Raw genomic sequence first — 7,639 nt, forward strand, 5'->3', positions numbered from 1 at the left:
GGCTGCTCGGAAGGCAGCTGCGACCGCTGGCGAGTCCGCCACAGGAGTAAAAACAGTGGCTGGTGTAGGAGTAGGGGCTGCTATGGCCACCACTGAAGAGTAACTAGAAGCAGTGCTAGCTGTGGTGGTGACCGTAGAAGAAGTGGCGACTGAATCGAGCTAGCGGTGAGCTAGTGGAGTAAAACCGTCCTGTGAAACTAGGAACACTAGGGCTGCAGTAGTGACTAAGGCGGAGGTAGTGGCAACAGCAGGGGCCACTGATTCACTCAAGGACGGGCTGGAGGTGGTACTGGTCGAAGGCAAAGTACTAGACTCCATCCTGTGAACATAGCAAGGGGTATGATAAGAAAATAGCTACTAACCGTGGCTAAAACAACACGTAAAACCAGCATGTGACAGCATGTGAATCCCCTACCAGTCGAAAAATTCGACTTTACAACAAATAAATCCCAACAATCCTCAAAAAAATCGAATTACAGTAGGCAAATTGTAACACCCCGTAATTTCGAACCATTAATATATTGCGGAAGTAATTTATTAATCAAGTAAAATTTGATATTAATGTATTTGAAGTAATAATAATTCAAAGAAATATAATTCTATGTTAGCTAAATATCCTGAATTATTCTCGTAAGGTATTCCTTTTCTTACTCTTTTTCCGCGTTACTAAGCCGTGTTTAATCATAATTAGTAAAGATATTATTCTTATTATAGAACTTTAAACTAAATTTTGAAAATGCTTTTATGATTTTTAATGGTTTTAACATTAGTGAATGTTAAATCTCGTTGTTGGAGACGTCCCAATAATGGGTTTTCGCATTTATTGGTGTAGAAATATTTATATATCTTGATATGAAAGTGGATGTTCTTGTCTGATCAACAAGAGTATCACCGTTTCATTGAAAAGATACCTATATTTTTCTTATGATTATATTATTAAGATGTTGTATACTATAATTTCTCCTTCTAAGTTTCGTGGACGAAACTTTTTAAAAGGAGGGGTGATTGTAACACCCCGTAATTTCGAACCATTAATATATTGCGAAAGTAATTTATTAATCAAGTAAAATTTGATATTAATGTATTTGAAGTAATAATAATTCAAAGAAATATAATTTTATTATATTTTGAAGAAAAGTATTTATTTTGATAGTTTCGAAATGTTTAAAAATAGTTTAAACCGTGTAAAAACTTTTTATTTCGAAATAAGGGCATATCGGGGAAAAATGACGACTCTTTTGAAAATTGGGCAAACGATTATGGAAATGGGTCATATGAATACTCAATTTTCTTGTAATCTCGTGTTTAAGAACTTTGGTCTTGTCGGAATTTGCGTTTGACAAACGGTTCTAATTATCGTCGAAACGAGCCAAAACCGACTCATAAAATTTCCGTCTCATTCCGCTCCTCCTCTCCCTTTTCCGCGGCACACCCCCTTCCCCCTTTCCTTTTCATTTTTCTTTTTCCACCATCACCTTCCTTGATGTTCTAAAGCTTTCCAAATCAAAAACCACCATTTTTATACAAAATCCAAGCAAATTTCACCATAACTCACTCGTTTCTAGTCCGATTTTCACAAAATTTATATTTTCGGAATCCTCGCTTCAAGATCTACATCCTAGTATGTTTTAATTTCAGTTTTCTTGATGTTGTTTTAAGACGAATTTGGGCATATTTCGATTTTTGTGCTTATTGTTGTGCTTTTATTGTTTATTTAGGTGAAGATTTGGAAAACGAGTTTGGGGACTCGTATATTGTTGAAGATAGTGGTTAGTTGGCAGATTAGGGTTTGGGTTCAAGGTGCTAGTTGCTCATTTTGTTGCTAAAGGTAACATATTTCGAGTTACTCGACGAATAATCGTCACATTCTTTGCTTTTTGTATGATTTTGTGATTTTTATTTTAGTAGTTTATTTCACATGATAATATGGGTTAAATGCATGTCTAATTCATGTCTTTTGTTAGTTTAAGTTAACATATTAGTATAGGAATGATTAATTGATGCTTCAGACGATGTTAAACTGAACAAAAATGGAGAAATGGAGGGTTGGGGGTGGCGGCAAGCGAGCCGCGGCAGCCCACGGGGTGGCCGGTCGGCCCGTTGCTTGTTTCGCGGTTTTTCATGCATTATTTGTCATTTCGGGTTTATTAATGTTATAATTAGTATAAGTAACAAATGGGTAATCTTTTGAAATGAATCATATTAGTAGTAAAAATTATGTTGATGGTAAAAATTATGTTTATTTTGGTAGTTGACACATGTTAGAATAGGTTATAAAATGAAATTGTAATTAATAAGCTCAAAATGAATTTTATAGCGATAATTGTAATGTTTGGATGATTATGCCGAAAACTGAGCCTTGGTCCCTTTGACTGAATCGATGTCAGTCAATTGTGTGATTGGTCAGCCGCAATTTAACCCGTACCTGTCGCAAAACTGGGGTTGCGGGTAAAAATTCGGTTGGATGAAATTTTATATGAATTGGATAATCGGCCTTTTTCTTGTTTTAGGTCATTTATTAAGTTTTTAGTTCACATGTGTTGTTGGTTGAATTTAATAGTTTCTTATATTGTAGAAACGGCCCTAGATTCCCTGAAACCTTTAATATTGTTAATATTGCTAGAAATGGTATTGGTATTAAATACTTTTTGCAGGTTGTTGTGTTTGTCATAGATAGGTCTTTATAGTCTTTGACGAGTATATGTTCACTGCTTAATAGCCTTTGTGTTCCTGACTTGGTGGGATTATATCCAAGTTGGGGCATGACCTCGTTACTTATTTTGATAGTAAGTGGTCAGCTTAAGTACTAGCCAACCCTTTGGTGGACTCCTTAGGGTACTCACTTTGTTTTAGAAAAATTGTGGGTCTTTGGTGCGGTGGTGTGCATCCGCATGTCTAGGTCTGCGCAGATTTTAGGCTAGGGTTGTGTTGTGTCTTGGCCATGTTTTGATAGAACCTCTGAGCCAAGATACCGGTTCGATTACCTTCCCTACCTCGTGGTATAGACTCGAGTTACAGAGTGACTATTGACCGTACTAAGAACTTATGCCTGTCTTTGATATATTGCCCTTTCTTGTATGGTGATTTTATGAATTGTAATAGGTGAGATGTAAGCCGGTTACAATTGATAAAGTTTGGATTACTGTTTGTTATATGTTTCACATGATAGCTTAAATTGGTCAGTTTAGTGTTCATATGTTAGGATACTTGATAATTGAATTATTTATCATGTTGTTTACATGTTACATTACATGTTACATTAAATATGACATTTCGTGGCTGGGAGGACTCGAAGTTACTCCCCACTGAATTGTGGCTTTCGTGTTTGTATAAAATGCGATTGACAGGTTGAAGATGATTAGGTGGGGTACACAGACGAGCTAGTGAGCAAAAGAACCTTGGACTTAGTTTGGTTATATTTTGTAGAAACCTTTAAACTTTTGGTTGTGTATATATTTTGAAGGGAAATATGTCTCCCTCTTCTATTTTGGTTTGTATCACTATATCCCCGCGTCTTTAGTTATGATATGTAAGTTAGTTTGTTAGCATTTGCAGGTTTTGGGCACTCTTAAGTTGGAAATGTTTGTGAATGGTTTAGGAAAGTTTTAAAAATTACAGGTTTTATCTAGTTGAACCAATTACAAACATATCCTGTCAGTTTTTCTGTAGAATTTACGTTTTTATTTAACGCTATAGATAAGGGTGTCACACAAATAGCGATAGGGAACGGGAATAACAGTTAACAACAGTAGTAAGTAAGCATCAACTGAAGTTAATTAAATCATGGAAGCATATAAACCGTCTGACAGTCGAAAGAATTCGACTTAAACAGCCCTAATCGCAATTTCTGTGCAAGGTCCAGAGTAAACATGTCTAAGCATCGACAGGGGTGCGATATCAGTCAACAATCAGCAGCAAAATCGCAACAAGGAAGCTAGCTTAGATAGATGACAGCAGCAAAAACCCGTCTGACAGTCGAAATTTTCGACTGTCCTGAGTCCAAATCGCAAAAATCCATGTAGAATTCGAATTAAGCATGGAAAAACAGCGAGGAAGGGGAATTATGATCATCAAGCAAGATAATTAGGGGTAATAAACACAAATTAAGTCGAAAAAAAATCGATTAGCCATGGATTTTCGAACCCTAATTCAATTTTCCTCATGAAAATTCGAAATAAACGAAATTATAATGCAAAGAGGTTATAGAAATCACTTACTTGATGGCGAAGAACCTACAATAAGCAATTAATCTTCAAAGAACAAGAACAAAAGGCGATTTTTTTGAAATCAAAACCGCAAACCCTAACCCTTCTTTAAAACCGTGTAAATCAACACAAATTAAGGGGAAAATAAGGGGCTTTTGAAGATTAATTAGCAAGCAAAGGATTGTAGGTGGCGGATTTGGAGATTGGGCAAGAAAATATGGGGATTTGGGGTTGATTTTGATCGCAAAAAAGGGTATGTTAGACGAAATAAGGGAATAAAATGAAATTAGAACAAAAAGAAAAAGTATAAAGTAAACACTCCCTGCGTCCTATTCATTTTCACTCGATCGAGTGGTTTTAAACTACTCGATCGAGGACTTTGATGATCCAGCTGCTTGATCGAGTAGAATTCTACTCGATCGACCAGTTCCCCTTTTTGTTTTACTCGATCGACCTGAAAAGTGCTCGATCGACCAACTTTTCTCGCGTAAGCTCTTTAATTTCGTCAATTCTTCCTTGGAATGCGTTAAACTTCCCCAAACCTGCATAGAAACACGTGCAAAAATTTCCCAAAATACCAAATACGCATAAGAACAGTCTATAGTCTTACGTCTACCCTAAAAACTGTCTAAAACAAATTGTCCTAATTAAAACGCAATAAAACAAATTCAAAAGAAATTCAAGAATTATCTATTACAAGGTGTTACACGGGGCATTTCCCCGCTTAATTCCCAACGAATTTCAGTAGCCCCTCGGTGGGCTCCTGACTGGAGGACGTCACCTCAGCAACATTGATTGTCCTCTTCAACTTCCATGAGCATGAATTATCACTTGAAACGGTAGGAGGGGAGTAGTTCACATCCACATAAGCGCGAACTTTCCTCGTCCTTGCTCCTTTATCACCAGCTGTAGCATCATCATCTCCAATCTGATCGACTTTAGTTGCACCATGTCCTTTGACAGCTCCTTCATTGCTTTCATCTTTACCTGCAGCAAGGAAAACAGACGAACTTTCCTCCTTTTTGCTCTCAACTCGAGGCGGAGGGGTAACAATAGCAGCATGATTCTCCAAATTTTCATCTGGAGTGTTAATAATAGGATCAATAGAAGAGAGAGCATTGCAAGGCTGGGCTTGCATGGGAGCTCTCCGGAACTTAGACTGATGAAAAATCAGCTCCTCGTCCCCTACCTGAAAAGTCAAAGTCTTCCCCCCGACGTCTATAATCGCCCGGGCGATGAGACAAAAATGGTCTCCCTAAAATGATAGGGGTGTGTGCATCTTCGGGGATGTCTAAGACAACAAAATCAACGGGAATAAAGAACTTCCCGATCTGAACAGGTACGTCTTCTACTACACCTAGTGGCCGTGATAAACTACGGTCGGCCATCTGGACGGTCATGTTGGTACAACTCAGCTTTGTCAAACCAAATCTCTTAGCTAGAGACAGTGGTAAGACACTCACGCTAGCGCCTAAATCGCATAGCGCGTTATCAATCAAATGCATACCGATATGACACGGAATCGAAAAACTACCCGGGTCTGACTGCTTAGGAGGTAGCTTATTTTGAAATTGGGCTGACCCCACCTCAGTCAAAGCTACGGTCTCACTATCATTAATAGTCCTCTTACGCGATAAAATTTCTTTCATAAACTTTAAATAAGAGGGTACCTTTGTCAGCAATTCAGTGAACGGCACAGTGACATCCAAACTTTTCAGAAGTTCGACAAATTTGCCGAATTGTTGATTAGCTTTTGTATTCTGCAGCCGCCTCGGGAAGGGAACCGTGATGGGTATCTCAAGTCCCTTATTTCTCTCTTCCAATGTATCTTCCGGTGCAAGTTCTGTATCCTTTGGACGCTTCTTACCTCTCGAACGAGGTCTTTCCGGTGATTCCTCGCTTAAACGAGCACTAGCAGGCTCTCGAATAAGCTTCCCGTCATCAATACTACTCGATCGACCAATTTCTTCACTCGATCGAGCAGTTTCTCCTTCAGAATCAGTCGATCGAGTAAAATTCCCACTCGATCGATCAACATCACTTTCCTGTTCACTCGATCGAGTAGATAAACTACTCGATCGACCAGTTTCTTCATCATTTCTACTCGATCGACCACCTGAAATCAGTCGATCGAGCACTTTATTAGCTGTCAGCTCGTTATTTTTCGCCTGAACACTGTTCATCATCAATTTTAGACATCCTCGGGTTTGATTTCAACACTTCCGGTCCCTCATAAGAAAGACCGCTTCTCAATTCTATCAGATTTACCGTCTCATGTGGATTCTTCTCGTTTTGAGTCGGTAAATGACCCTGCTTTCTTGTGGATTGATTCGCGGCCAGTTGGGCAACTTGAGTTTCAAGTGCCTTAATAGACGCGTCCTTCTGTTGATCACTTGAGTTTCTTTGTTGATCACTCAGCTGAAACTGCTTTGTAAGGGCTTGCATCATCGACTTAAGCTCACCAATTTCACTCACCCCATCGGAAGATGATGCACCTTTATTAGAAGGAGTGAAAGAAGGAGGCTTCTGAAAGCCTTGTTGATTCTTGTGTGGAGGAATATACGGTTGCTGCTGGTTCGGAGGAGGAGTAGGATTAAGTACATTTTAGCTTGTCCACCTCAAATTGGGATGGACATTCGGCTCATAATAAGTGTTTGTCTGCCTATAATGTTGAAAGGCAGCACAAGACTCAAAAGAACTAGGACAATTCTCTGAAACATGTCCCTCAGCTCCACATCTTCTACAGACGAAAGGACCGTCTGAAACAACATTTACCTGATACATCCCTCCTTTTGAAGCTCCTCCCAACTCATATTTATCAAATCTCGCAGTGAGAGCTTCAAGTGCAGCTACAGAAGGGGATTCAACACTCCTCCTTTGATTCCCTCGGAATTCCCATACTCGACTTTATGGGTGGCTAAGTCATCAATGATCTTCCACCCCTTAGTCTCTCCCATATTCTCAAAGAAACCGGCCACTAGCAAAGCAGCATCCAAGATAGCCCTACGATCGTCATACTGACCCGTTATAGAACCGGTGCATAGACTCCACTTTTCGAAACCATGGTGCGGAATGGTTCGCACCAACTTCTTGAAACGGACCCATGCCTCATAAAAGTTCTCGTCAGGACCCTGTTTAAAGCTCGTGATCTGAGCTCTAATGTCATTAGTCTTCGAGGCAGAAAAGTCCTTCTTGTAAAATGCCAAAGCCAGTGAATTCCAGTCAGTTATCCCATGAGCAGCCCGGTCCAGATCCCTATACCACTCCCTTGCAGCATCGCGGAGTGAGAAAATAAACATGGTTTCTTTTATCTGATCCGGTGTCACGCCAGTTGGTGGGGGTATGGAGCAGCAATAATCAATGAAAGTCTCAATATGCTTAGCTGCATCTTCAGTTGCAGCTCCCCCAAATTGGTTTCTCTCAACCAAATTGAT

General features: G+C 39.3%; 1 non-coding gene across 1 annotated transcript; it reads left to right on the plus strand.

The window, feature by feature from the left end:
- The first annotated feature begins 7,262 nt into the window (after positions 1–7,262).
- Positions 7,263–7,369, plus strand: LOC141593382 (small nucleolar RNA R71). Its single transcript, XR_012521470.1, has one exon. It is a non-coding gene; the product is annotated as a small nucleolar RNA R71 (small nucleolar RNA).
- The last annotated feature ends 270 nt before the right edge of the window (positions 7,370–7,639 follow it).

This window comes from Silene latifolia, chromosome 7, assembly GCF_048544455.1.
Source record: "Silene latifolia isolate original U9 population chromosome 7, ASM4854445v1, whole genome shotgun sequence".
Classification (NCBI taxonomy): Eukaryota; Viridiplantae; Streptophyta; class Magnoliopsida; order Caryophyllales; family Caryophyllaceae; genus Silene; species Silene latifolia.